Raw genomic sequence first — 14848 nt, 5'->3', positions numbered from 1 at the left:
ATGCCTCAGGAGGGAGCTGGAACAGTTTTGACCAGGGCAGAGATCGCATCATATAGAAGGTAAGTGGTTTAACAGTTCACACATGGTCTGTTTGATCTCCTGGATTGCTTTTGATCGGCTGGGGGTGGGGTCACAGAGGAATTTTCCAGTGTATTACCTCCCTTAGTGGCCCTGGATTTTTCTCTGTTTTTCGCCTCTCTCAGGAGCTGCCGCAGGGATGGATGGGGCGGTGAGGAGGGCGTCGGGGTGGATAGGGCGGTGTAAGAAGTGTCTAGTCAAGATGCTCCAGCCATCATGAGTGTGTGGTGGGCTTGATGGACCAGCTAGTGCTTTCCTGTCCCTCATTTCCATATGTCTGTGTGCTCTAGCTGCAGCAAAAGAAACCAATGTTTTCCTTCTCTGCAAGAAAGGAGATGAAAAATAACTACCCACATGATCATAGAAACATAGAAACATAGAAAGTAAGTGCTGGAGCAGGCCATTCGGCCCTTCGAGCCTGCACCACCATTCAATATGATCATGGCTGATCATGCAACTTCAGTACCCCGTTCCTGCTTTTTCTCCATATCCCTTGATCCCTTTAGCCATAAGGGCCATATCTAACACCCTCTTGAATATATCTAACAAACTGGCCTCAACAACTTTCTGTGGTAGAGAATTCTACAGGTTCACAACTCTCTGAGTGAAGAAGTTTCTCCTCATCTCGGTCCTAAATGGCTTAGCCCTTATCCTTAGACTGTGACCCCTGGTTCTGGACTTTCCCAACATCGGGAACATTCTTCCTACATCTAACCTGTCCAATCCCGTCAGAATTTTATATGTTTCTATGAGATCCCCTCTCATTCTTCTAAATTCCAGTGGATATCAAGTAACATCAACGCACACTCAAGCATTTTCTCGTCGCCAGCTCAAGGCATTGGCAAAGGCCAAGGAGAAGGTTGTCCACCTTCTGGTCCCAGGCTCAGAACATGCTGCATGACATGGGACATGAAAAAGAAGACAGAGAGAAAATGTAATCCTTTCAGCAACCTGCCCCTGGTAAGGGGAGGAGGGCTGGGATGAAATGGGACATAAAATGTCCGGGAAGTTTCGCTGGGTGATGAATATAACCAAGCATTAAATATACAGGCAGCACTGTGAAGTACTGCCTGGATCTTGAGTCAGTTGTGGCAGAGAGTAGTTTTGAAACACTATAGCTAACATCACTTAAGTGTCCAAGACTGAAACGTGAGGAAACTTCTAAATTATACAATTAAGCAATGTGTAATGACAGCTATGTTACAGGCTGCTCTGTGGGTTCCACTGGCTGCATTTAAAATAGTGGTTATTTGGTAGTTACATTCATATAACATAGAGGATGCGTTCCGACTGTTATAACATTCCTGTTTTGTCACTGGTCTTGTGCAGGATGTATGAATGAAACCCAAGAAATCAGCAGGGCTTTGATAAATGGTCACTCTGCTGTGAACTGGCCGGCTGGAAAAAGTCAAAAAGCCTGCATGCTGCAATGTGTGGATAAGAGACATGCCTTGATGTAAGAGCTCCAGAAGGACTATAAAGAGAGGAGAGGGGGGAAAAAACTGCAAACTGAAGGAGAAAGGAATGAAAATGGATTTTACACAATAGTGCACGGACTTTGTTAAGTTTCCCACACTCCACCTGCTCATCAAGAACTGTTACAATTCTCCCCTCCTCCCTCACGCCAGAGAAATCTCCAGATTTCAGATCGGTTTTGGTTTCCCAGCGATTAGTTAAAGACTTATTAGTTACCTACCTGAGTATTTCTGTTGAAAGAAAATTATAAACTGCAGCAGCTTTCAAAACATCGTTCAGACCTCTTCATCAGGCAATATAAACTGGAGCATTTATTGCATCTTTTGAGGCTAATGAATATCCCACAGTTTATGTTTAAAATAAAATATCACTTTCCCTTCCTATCATGAGATTACCCCTCACACGCAGGACAATTAAGCAGCAGGAAGAGGGCAATTGGTTGCTGTGATAAGGTATGAATTCAAATAGGAAAATTCAACAAAAATACATTCATACAAACTTGATATACATTCTGGGCCACTTTTTATTATAGATAATAATACAAGTGCTTTCAACTGGATGAGATGAAGCCATATAGTAAGTTCATGAACTAACTAATTCCCCACACGATTTGCACACCACGCCATTTCCTGTACCCAGGTTTCCCACTGCTTGCTCTGGAACCGATTATGGTGAATGCTGCCACCTTCTCTACAGATGGAAGAACCATAGATGGTTCAGCGAGTATTTGGTATGGAGGTGCGGTGAATGTTTGTGGCGGAGGAGCGGCAAGAGATCGTGGTGGAGGAACGGCGATAGATCGTGGCGGAGGAACGGCGAGAGATCGTGGCGGAGGAACGGCGAGAGATCGTGGCGGAAGTGCGGTGAATGAGGGTACGGGGCCCAGAAGAGGCCGAGGACCCAGGGGCAGCACGGGCCCAGCCCACACTGTGCGATATGTGCGCGCACTAGGTCCGTGCAGCAGAGCAGGTCTCCAGTCATCCTGGTTCAACCCTTGCCACTGGATAAAGGCCAAGCTCTGTCAAGCCCCGTGTGGTGGCTGATGTGCAACGATCACCACACGTTAAAAAAAAAATCCACCCACAGGCATCTTCCACCCCCTCAATTGGAGTTCAGGACTGGAACATCGGGTCCTTCATTGAAACATCTGTGAACTCTTGTGGAAGCAAGTCATCCTCGTTCGAGGGACCGCCTATGATGATGATGAGATGGAAGATTAAAGTATCCCCATCATGTGAATGTGGAGCTCCTAATCAGACCCTGGAGCACAGCGCGCAGAGGAAATTTGCAGGCACCCTACAAGATATCCACGCTGTTACACCGGGAGCTTTGACATTTCATTTGCTTTGCTATTACCATACGAAAGAAGAAGACTGCTTGCTCTCGGACAGAATATCACAGAATGTGCGCGAACCTCAATGCAAATGTGGACATTATTATACAGCACTTGGTATTCCTAGTTGGCATGCAGGTACAGCAGGCAGTGAAGAAGGAAAATAGTATGTTGGCCTTCATAGCTAGGGGATTTGAGTATAGGAGCAGGAAGGTCTTAGTGCAGTTGTACAGGACCTTGGTGAGACCACACTTTGAATATTGTGTTCAGTTTTGGTCTCCTAATCTGAGGAAGGACGTTCTTGCTATTGAAGGAGTGCAGCAAAGGTTCACCAGACTGATTCCTAGGATGAGGAGAGACTGGATTGACTGGGCCTGTATTCACTGTAGTTTAGAAGGATGTGAGAGGATCTCATAGAAACAATTAAAATTCTGACGGGACTGGACAGATGCAGCAAGAATATTCCCGATATTGGGGAAATCCAGAACCAGGGGACACAGTCTAAGGATAAGGGGTAAGCCGTTTAGGACTAAGATGAGGAGAAACTTTTTCACTCAGAGAGTTGTTAACCTGTGGAATTCCCTACTGCAGAGAGTTGTTGATGCCAGCTCATTGGATATATTCAAGAGAGAGTTAGATATGGCTCTTACGGCTAAAGGGATCAAGGGGTATGGAAAGAAAGCAGGAATGGGGTACTGAAGTTGCATGATCAGCCATGATCATATTGAATAGTGGTGCTGGCTCAAAGGGCCGAATGGCCTACTCCTGCACCTATTTTCTATATTTTTATGTCACTGAACTCATATCACTCTGTGGGGGTAATTTCGATTTTGTGCGCTAGTGTGAAACGGGTGATAGTGAATTGGCAGCCCATTTTACATCTCTCACCATTCTAATTTCCAGTGACTTATTTGCTACTTTGCAGCAAGCTAGATTTGTAACTCTTTCTTAGGTACTTCCAGGAAGGGAATCGCCCAAATTATCCTTTTAACGGAGTGTAGCACTGTGATGAAAGTACATGTGATCACATCTACTATGATCTGCAGGATGGTACTTTTACACAGATAAAACACCACCAAAGCATACCATTCAGCCTAACAGCTCTTGCCTGTCCGAGGCTTGGTTGGGGGCAGGCATTGGTCGGCTCAGTGATCCACTGGAGTTCAGGGTGGAAGGTCAGGGTGTTTACAGCCATGATGCTCACCAGTCAGAAGAGGCCAGGTCACCAGTGGGGAAGGAGAGGCCCAGTCGTCGCTGGGCATGCCACATTGTCCGCATGCCTGACACGAGACTCCCAAAGCAAGCGCTCTACTCGGAACTCCTTCAGGGCAAACGAGCCAAAGGTGGGCAGAGGAAATGTTTCAAGGACACCCTCAAAGCCTCCCTGATAAAGTGCAACATCCCCACTGACACCTGGGAGCCCCTGACCAAAGACCGCCCTAAGTGAAGGAAGTGCTTCCTGGAGGGCGCTGAGCACCTCGAGTCTCATCGCCGAGAGCACGCAGAAATCAAGCGCAGGCAGCGGAAAGAGCGTGCGGCAAACCAGTCCCACCCTCCCTTACCCTCAACGACTATCTGTCCCACCTGTGACAGGGACTGTGGCTCTCGTATTGGACTGTTCAGCCACCTAAGGACTCATGTTTAGAGTGGAAGCAAGTCTTCCTCGATTCTGAGGGACTGTCAATGATGATGATCTTGACTGTCACAGTAAGTCCTTCCGGCAATGTCAAATTACGTCTTTTCTGTTTGTAGGACCAGGCAGATACTGCAGCTGCAGCCAGTAGTTCTAGTCATCTCAAGGAACTACAGAGCTGCCTCACACCCAAGAGTCTCCAGCTGCCATGCAGCATCCAGCCACCTCACATACTCCAGCCACCAGAGGGAGCATCTGGAAGGAGTGATCGCTTAGGGTCTGAGAGCACACAGATCATACAGTGTCACCAAAAGGAATTATTGGGATGACAGACACTAGGCACATATCCACACCGATCACTTTCAGGGCATTAAATTTAGCTGAAGTTAAGTTGTACTGTATCCAGAGAATGTTCTTAGTATGGTGTTGCGTAATGGTTCAGGAGAAGGAAGGAATTAATCCACAGGAGTTTAAATGCGGCAACTGGCAACGTAGGTGAGGGTGTATTTGTGCACTACCTAGTGAAGGTGACTGTTGATGTTTTGGGTGGCTAGTAGGTACTTATGAGAAGTTTTCATGTATGAGAGCCTGGTGTAGAGCTCCAGCAGTCTGCAAAAGCACTTCGGCATGCAGGTCGGCTGGCTCTTCTTGATCTGGTTACTCATCCCCTGGCTACAGTTGGTTAACCTCCCCCTCCAGCTGTTCCATGCTTGTGCCACATTGTATGGCGAAGTTATGTAGCATGCAACAGATGACGGTGCTGTGGGAGACTGTGGCGGGTTATTTTGACATGTACCCTTTGACATATTGAGGCATCTGAAGTGTTGCTTTACTATATTCCATTCTGATCCTTGTGCCTGTATGTTTTACACGGCTGTAGTAATACCCGCCCTCCTGTATGGCTCAGAGACATGGACCATGTTCAGTAGATACCTCAAGTCACTGGAGAAATACCACCAACGATGGCTTACAAATCCCCGGGGAGGACAGATGCACCAACATTCGCGTCCTCGACCAGGCCAACATCCCCAGCATTGAAGCACTGGCTACACTTGATTAGCTCCGCTGGGCAGGCCACATTGTCCGCATGCCGGACACGAGACTCCCAAAGCAAGCGCTCTACTCGGAACTCCTTCACGGCAAATGAGCCAAAGGTGGACAGAGGAAATGTTACAAGGACACCCTCAAAGCCTCCCTGATAAAGTGCAGCATCCCCACTGACACCTGGGAGTCCCTGGCCAAAGACCGCCCTCAGTGGAGGAAGTGCATCCGGGAGGGCGCTGAGCACCTCGAGTCTCATCACCGAGAGCATGCAGAAATCAAGTGCAGGCAGCGGAAAGAGCGTGCGGCAAAACAGTCCCACCACCCTTTCCCTCAACGACTATCTGCCCCACCTGTGACAGGGACTGTGGTTCTTGTATTGGACTGTTCAGCTACCTAAGGACTCATTTTTAGAATGGAGGCAAGTCTTCCTCGATTCCAAGGGACTGCCTATGATGATGATTATTATATTCCATTCTAATCCTTGTGCCTGTGTGTTTTGTATCTGTGCTGTGCTGGGGTTTGCAGCTGTATGAGAGATGACCAAGGCTATCACTCTGAATGGTGGCAGATTAGGAAAAGGGGAAGTGCAACGAGACCTGGGTGTCATGGTACATCAGTCATTGAAAGTTGGCATGCAGGTACAGCAGGCGGTGAAGAAGGCAAATGGAATGTTGGGCTTCATAGCGAGAGGATTTGAGCATAGGAGCAGGAAGGTCTTACTGCAGTTGTACAGGGCCTTAATGAGGCCTCACCTGGAATATTGTGTTCAGTTTAGGAGTAATCTGAGGAAGGACGTTCTTGCTATTGAGGGAGTGCAGCGAAGGTTAACCAGACTGATTGCCGGGATGGCAGGACTGACATATAAGGAGAGGCTGGATCGACTGGGCCTGTATTCACTGGAGTTTAGAAGGATGAGAGGGGATCTCATAGAAACATAAAATTCTGACGGGACTGGACAGGTTAGATGCAGGAAGAATGTTCCCGATGTTGGGGAAGTCCAGAACCAAGGGACACAGTCTAAGGATAAGGGGTAAGCTATTTAGGACTGAGGTGAGGAGAAACTTCTTCACTCAGAGAGTTGTTAACCTGTGGAATTCCCTACCGCAGAGAGTTGCTGATGCCAGTTCATTGGATATATTCAAGAGGGAGTTAGATATGGCCCTTACGGCTAAAGGAATCAAGGGGTATGGAGAGAAAGCAGGAAAGGGGTACTGAGGTGAATGATCAGCCATGATCTTATTGAATGGTGGTGCAGGCTCGAAGGGCCGAATGGCCTACTCCTGCGCCCATTTTCTATGATTCTATATTTCTATGTAGCCTTGGACATCCAACAGGCAACCTTGCATTTTATGTGAGATTCAAATAAAAGGAGACATTGTAGATTGCCTCATGATAAAAGCATTGGCCCCAAGTTTCGGCCCGCGCCGAAAACGGCGCACTTCCGAGCTGGACACCTGTTCTCCGCGCCTAAAAGTGCGCTAAAAAAAAACTCCGATATTCTCCGGTTCCTCGGAGCTCCATCTCTGCTTGACGCGGCGCGCTCTTCTCAGCGGGGGCCGGAGTCAAACACTCGCACCGATTCTGTAAGTAGTGGGGGGCGGGTCCAATTTAAATGAGCCTTCGTGGTGCCGGCAACCCTGCGCGTGCGCGTTGGAGCGTGCGCGCACGCGCAGTGTCAAACAAACATTGGCACTCGGCCATTTTTAAAAGGACTGGAGAAAAAGTGAAGATTTGTTTCTTGGTCCACTGATGCCGCTGCTATCTCATGGCCGAATGGCCTCGGGTCCGTCCGGTGTTGCTTCTTTGCGGCTCCACTGATGCCGCTGCTATCTCATGGCCGAATGGCCTCGGGTCCGTCCGGTGTTGCTTCTTTGCGGCCAGCCACTAAGAAAATGAAGGCCTGCCTCAAGCACCATGCTGTTTTACACAGGTGGGAACATGGTTTATTTAATCTTTTCTTTGTTTATAAGTTTTTATTCAGGTTGGATTTATTTGTATAATATTTATATAAGTATAACTAAGGATTGATTGTAGAATGTAATGACTTCCCTTCCCCCCCTCCCCCCCCCCCCCCCCCATTCCCTACGCCTAAGTTGTAACCTACGCCTGATTTTCTAAAGTGTAGACAAGGTTTTTTCGACCGTACAAAAATCTTCACTTACTCCATTCTAAGTTAGTTTGGAGTATGTTTTCACTGCCGAAACTTTGAAAACAGGCGTAAGTGGCCGGACACGCCCCCTTTTGAAAAAAAAATTCTGTTCCAAAGTGAAACTGTTCTAACTGACGAGAACTGGAGCAAACTAAATGCCGAGAATTCCGATTTCTAAGATACTCCGTTCTACACCAGTTGCTCCTAAAAATCAGGAGCAACTGAGCCCGAATCTTGGGGCCATTGTTACTGCTGCTGAGGATTTGTGCCTTAACTTGCATTATTTGTGGGAAGAGTAGCATTGTGGTTATGCTCCAGAACTAGTAATCCAGAGGTCTGGATTAATGATCTGGAGACGTGGGTTCAAATCCCATGACGGCAGCTATAGAATTTAAATTCAGTGAATTCAATAAATATCTGGAATGAACAACTAGCATCAGCAGTGACCATGAAATTACAGGATTGTTGTAAAAACCCAGCTGGTTCACTAATGGAAGGAAATCTGCCGGCCTTGCCTGGTCTGGCCAATGGGTGACTCCAGACCCACAGCCATATGGTTGACTATTAATTGCCCTCTGAAATGGCCTCGCAAGCCATTCAGTTGTATCAAACCTCATGGACTGCAGTGGTTCAAAAAGGCAGCTCTCCATCATCTTCTCAAGGACAGTTAGGGATGGACATTAAATGCTGGCCTTGCCAGCGACAGCCACATCCCATGAATGAATCATTTTTTTTTAATTCTATGCTGATGGTCACACAGGAGCTGCTCTATCAGGGAATGGTAACTCTTGTGATAGATGTAGAAGGCTGATATGTGGGTTGTTCATGAGGATTGAGATGAACTGGTCTGCCCTTGCAAACAATGTATCCATCACATGCTTTATGCACTGTCTTCCGAAATGTTGATGTGTTTTCATTTAACGTTAGTTATCGTGAAACTCTCACCCATTCGAGCTTCCCGGTAGAAATGATTTGACAACACGTTTTGGTTGGAGGTCTAGCAAGCATGATCTCTGCCCTGCCGTACAGCCTCCCCGCTAGTGGCATAAAATATTGTAAAATTACCCCGTCGATGAAAAGCAGCTGTGAAGTGAGGTACCAGAGAAGAGCCAGTGCCATACCCCAGCAAGAATATGTGCACAGGAGAGAAGGAGAGAATAGGGGAGCAAGATAGAAAAAAAATGAAAATGTGCATTACAGTATGCACACTATATATTGTGTACACATTAATGAGGGATCTAAAACCAATTCACACCATGGGGAATATTTTGATTTGTGAAAGTATATTACGAAAAAAAATGAATGAATTATGTAATTTCTCAATAAAAAGAAGCCGGAAAACTAAATGAATGTCACATCAGAATTTTACTCTTTTAATACGTGCTAGAAGAGTACCTCGAACATATCAGAGAGCAAGATTGGGATTGGCGGGGAGGGAGAGCAGCAGGATACATCAGCCTGAGCCACAGTGAACCACTACTTTACAATGATTTAGAACTTTCACAGCTGACAAATAAATGGCTACGGTTTTCCAATCTTAACACTGATAATAACCCACTCATTTTAAATTAGTTAACATCAGTTTTGTGATCAAAAAATCTAGGTCAGTATGTCTTTCCTGGATTATGCCAACACACATTGACCAGGCTCACACGTTTCTTGTTTCAATTACAGCTTTTAGCCATTAAGTCTTTTCATTGTTAGTATGTTCTGGTTTTCATTAACACTACCCATTCTATGCAGGAAAAATGGCCTCTGTGACATAGAAATATAGAAACATAGAAAATAGGTGCAGGAGTAGGACATTCGGCCCTTCGAGCCTGCACCACCATTCAAATGATCATGGCTGATCATTCAACCTCAGTATTTCTTTCCTGCTTTCTCTCCATACCCCTTGATCCCTTTAGCCATAAGGGCCATATCTAACTCCCTTTTGAATATATCTAACGAACTGGCCTCAACAACTTTCTGCGGTAGAGAATTCCACAGGTTAACAACTCTCTGAGTTAAGAAGTTTCTCCTCATCTCGGTCCTAAATAGCTTATCCCTTATCCTTAGACTGTGGCCCCTGGTTCTGGACTTCCCCAGCATCGGCAACATTCTTCCTGCCTCTAACCTGTCCAATCCCATCAGAGTTTTGTATGTTTCTATGAGATCCCCTCTCATTCTTCTAAACTCCAGTGAATACAAGCCTAGTCGATCCAGTCTCTCCTCATATGCCAGTCCTGCCAACCCGGGAATCAGTCTGGTGAGCCTTCGCTGCACTCCCTCAATTGCGAGAATTGATCTATACCCCAGCAAGAGTCAGTGACCTAGAAATCCGGTATCCCTGAAAACGAGCGCGAGCATCGCTATGTGATAGTAACTTGCGCCCATTCGGAGTACTGCGAGCTGCACATAAAATTGGTGCTGCCTGCTATTTTACATGATTGGAATGTTCAGCTGAGCTCTGAACGCACTGCTGAGTGGCTGAATGCTCAACAGGGGGCCCAGGTTCGTGCGAGGCTCGCTCCAATTAAAGCCAGGCTCCACTTCTTAAAGACAGCCTGCACTTCTTAAAGGGGGATGCCTTCTGTCTGCAACAGATCCTGGAACTGGTTGTGGAGGCAAGTGTTATAAAGAAGAAGACTGAGGAATGGTTCATCAGGCCAGATAAAGGGCTCCAAGTTTCTCGGTTGCGGCACTGGCGGCATTAGCCCAGGAGACAGGTCCTCTTTCCACAGGAGACCAGGAGACCCGCCAGGCAACAGACAAGACTGCAGTGGGAGCACATAACCAATGTGGTCAATGCCAGCAATATAGCCATGAGGACCTAGACTCAGAGTAGGAAGAAGTTTAATAACCTCACCCAGGTAGTCAAGGTCAGTGAATTAATCTTCAAATGCCATATCCCACCAACTGCACCACTAGCCACACACAATGTTCAATGCACCATCAGACCTCACATTCACAGCTTCACTTCACCTGCAAGCCTCACAACCACATCTCACACCTTGCATACACTGCCAGCTATTCAACCATGGCAGGCACATCACCCAAACACATTGCACCACACTTACTGATACATTTCCCTTTCTCTTGCAGGAAAGGTTGGCACATAATCGGTGCCTGCAGACCTTAACTGGCAGGAACAGGTTCGCCCGCATGACCTCATCCCTTTGGAGGACAAAATGCTGGCCATTCATGGCAGGGGCATGGCTGAGCTCATAGCCAGCAAGCAAACGGAAAGAATACAAAATGCTGGTATCCTCATATGATACCCTCCTTCTCACATCCACTTCCCTCACATCCCACAATCTCTTTTGTACATGGTGTAAGCATGCCTCCCCTCACCACAACCCTAACATTGTGGCTTTCTCATTTCAGACACCCAAGAAATCCAGAATAGAGGGTGGAGAGGGAGGTGGAAAGGGAGGTGGAGGGGGACGTGGAGAGGGAGGTGGAGAGGGAGGTGGAGATGGAGGTGGAGAGGGAGGTGGAGAGGGAGATGGAGAGGGAGGTGGGGAGGTGGAGAGGGAGGTGGAGGGGAGGTGTAGAGGGAGGTGGAGAGGGAGATGGAGAGGGAGATGGAGAGGGAGGTGGAGAGGGTGGAGGGGGAGGTGGAGAGGGAGATGGAGAGGGAGGTGGAGGGGGAGGTGGAGGGGGAGGTGGAGAGGGAGGTGGAGGGGAGGTGGAGAGGGAGGTGGAGGGGAGGTGGAGAGGGAGGTGGAGGGGGACGTGGAGAGGGAGGTGGAGAGGGAGGTGGAGGGGGAGGTGGAGAGGGAGGTGGAGGGGAGGTGGAGAGGGAGGTGGAGGGGAGGTGGAGAGGGAGGTGGAGGGGGGACGTGGAGAGGGAGGTGGAGAGGGAGGTGGAGAGGGAGGTGGAGAGGGAGATGGAGAGGGAGGTGGAGAGGGAGGTGGAGAGGGAGGTGGAGAGGGAGATGGAGAGGTGGAGAGGGAGATGGAGAGGGAGGTGGAGAGGGTGGAGGGGGAGGTGGAGAGGGAGGTGGAGAGGGAGGTGGAGAGGGAGGTGGAGAGGGAGGTGGAGAGGGAGGTGGAAAGGGAGGTGGAGAGGGAGGTGGAGAGGGAGATGGAGAGCGAGGTGGAGAGGGAGGTAGAGAGGGAGATGGAGAGGGAGATGGAGAGGGAGGTGGGGAGGTGGAGAGGGAGATGGAGAAGGAGGTGGAGAGGGAGGTGGAGGGGGAGGTGGAGAGGGAGGTGGAGGGGAGGTGGAGAGGGAGGTGGAGAGGGAGGTGGAGAGGGTGGAGGGGGAGGTGGAGAGGGAGGTGGAGAGGGAGGTGGAGAGGGAGGTGGAGAGGGAGGTGGAGAGGGAGGTGGAGAGGGAGATGGAGAGGGAGATGGAGAGGGAGATGGAGAGGGAGGTGGGGAGGTGGAGAGGGAGATGGAGAAGGAGGTGGAGAGGGAGGTGGAGGGGGAGGTGGAGAGGGAGGTGGAGGGGAGGTGGAGAGGGAGGTGGAGGGGAGGTGGAGAGGGAGGTGGAGGGGGACGTGGAGAGGGAGGTGGAGAGGGAGGTGGAAAGGGAGGTGGAGAGGGAGGTGGAGAGGGAGGTGGAGGGGGAGGTGGAGGGGAGGTGGAGGAGGAGGAGGAGAAGAAATTCCGTCACTCGAATTCACACACCCAGCTACCAGTTCAGATACATACTTTAGAGGATAGGTTAGGCACGGGATCTGCAGGTGGTAAGACACTGGGCATAGGTGGACTGCAGCCAGGGCAGGGGGAATGGATAGCTCAGGTGCCAGCTTCCCAGAGGGCGTACAAGCGCAGGCTGCTGCCATTATGGCTGGGTTTCCCAGCATTGAAAGGGGCTTGTAGAGTGTTCCAGCACTCCAGCAATCTGTCCTCCAGCAGATTACTAGGATTGCTGGCTGAGGCACCGCCCCAGGGGAATGGCAGTGGCTCCATGGAGGGAGACCCTGCCGTCCTCTCTCAGGATGACAACATTAATCCTCCCACCACTGCCACTCGCTGGTGCCCTTGCTGTTGTCTATCAGTCAGCCAGCCCAGACTGCTACCACCCATGCCGATGTGGTGCAGTCTGAAACCGGGCCTACCAGGCCCAGAGCTCCTTGAGGTGCAGGCTCGAAGGGCCAAATGGCCTACTCCTGCACCTATTTTCCATGTTTTATTTTCTATGAGGTCATCCTGCAAGGCCATCTGCAGCCTCCCCCACTGAAAGTCAGCAGGCCTCCCCCCAGCCATGCTGCAGCTGCTGGGGTAGCACGGTGTAGGAGCACCAGGATAAATTAAGGCGCACGCAAGGCAGTCACTCAGGGAATGCACAAGGTGATTAGTTGATTTTTTTTCAATGTAATATTGCATGGATAGACGGATAAACTTTGATGGGAATATCTGCTTTTATTTCAGCATTGTGGCCAAGAAGACGTTGTGATGGTCAGCAATAGAGAGAAGGTAAGGTGTGGGACTAATGTCGAAAGGGGAATTAGGGTTGCGATCACTCATGCACAGGCGGATGATTGAATCCGGATATCCCGCCCAGAAAGGGGCTGTCTGGGTTGCCTCCTTCCTTCAACTTCTTCCTTCTCCCCTTCCACCACCTCCGCTTTCTCCTCCTGCTCCTGTGGCAAGTGCTGTGTCTTCATGGGCGGCCAGGTTTTTGAGGATACAGCAGACCGCCACAAATCGGGACACATGCTCCGGTGAGCACTGCAGGGCTCCTCCAGAGCAGTCCAGGCAGCGGAAGCGTTGCTTCAGCACCCCAGTGGCCTGCTCTGTGATGTTTCGTGTGGCAGCGTGGCTCTCGCTGCACGCGTTCCTGTCCACGCGTGGTTGGGTTACGGAGCGGAGTCACGAGCCAGGTGGTCAAGGGATAGCCCTTGTCCCCCAGTAGCCACCAGCTTATTTGTCTTTGTGGCTCAAAGACTGAGGGAACAGCGGACTGGCACAGAATAAAAGCATCATGACTGCTGCCCGGATACCGGGCATTCACCATCATGATATGCTGAGCAAGGTCGCACACCAACTGCACATTCAATGAGTGGTAACCTTTGCGGGTTGGGGTACATCTCAACATTTATAATCAGTGCCCACAGAGCTACGTGTGCGCAGGGGATAGCACCCATGGGGAAGTCTGCTATCCTGACAAAGCCATGTGCACATTTTCTGGTCAGAGAGAAGACAATGAAGACCGTGAAGTCCCCTCTCCTGGCACAAAGGGCATTGATCACCTCTCTTATGCAGCAGTGGGCGAAGGTGCGGCGAATGAGGGTACGGGGGCCCAGAAGAGGCGAGGGCCCAGGGGCAGCACGGGCCAGCCCACACTACGATATGTGCGCGCACTAGGTCCGTGCAGCAGAGCAGGTCTCCAGTCGTCCTGGTTCAACCCTTGCCACTGGATAAAGGCCGAGCTCTGTCGAGCCCGTGCGGTGGCTAATGTGCAACGGTCCCTACAGTTGTTAAAAAAATCCACGCACAGGCACCTTCCACCTCCTCAATTGGAGTTCAGGACTGGAACATCAGGTCCTTCATTGAGACATCTGTGAACTCTCGTGGAAGCAAGTCATCCTCGTTCGAGGGACCGCCTCTGATGATGATGTGCAGCAGTGGATGATGAACTGGGAGATGTTACAGATGCTGCCTGCTCCAACCTAGAAGGAATCTGACGCAGAGAAATTCAGGGCGACAGTCTACTTCACAGCCACCGGCAGCGCTGTCCTTGCCCTGGAGTGAGGCTGCAGGGCTGGTTGCAAGGGGTGGCGGAGTTCTGTGAGCACCTCCTTCGTAAAGCGTAAGAGAATTGCTTTTGGAAGACCCGAGGTGGATAAGGCCTCCTGAGAGCCCTTCTCGCGCTCATCCCCCTCCCTATGTGAGCAGCTGGTTCTCTTCTTTGCTGCCTCTGTTTCATGTCCCTGTCATGCTGCATGCCAAGGGGGATGACAGCTAGAGCCCCCGTCACTGGGAGCAAGTGGCCCGACCAGAATCCTTGAAGTCAGGAGCAAGGACCCCTCCACTTGCAGCACCACTCCTTGTCACCTCACCAACTTTAAATAACTCGAGAAAGCTCCAAAAGGTTCCATAAACTTACACAGCGCCAGTAGAAATTAATAAGCAAGTTACCTGAAAGTTGGTGATGATCCTTATAAATCGCGCTGGTCCTTTCTGCTGCTGAACATAAGTT

The sequence above is a fragment of the Pristiophorus japonicus genome, chromosome 14 (assembly GCF_044704955.1).
Source record: "Pristiophorus japonicus isolate sPriJap1 chromosome 14, sPriJap1.hap1, whole genome shotgun sequence".
Taxonomy (NCBI): Eukaryota; Metazoa; Chordata; class Chondrichthyes; family Pristiophoridae; genus Pristiophorus; species Pristiophorus japonicus.
Note: the sequence above shows the minus strand (reverse complement) of the source record.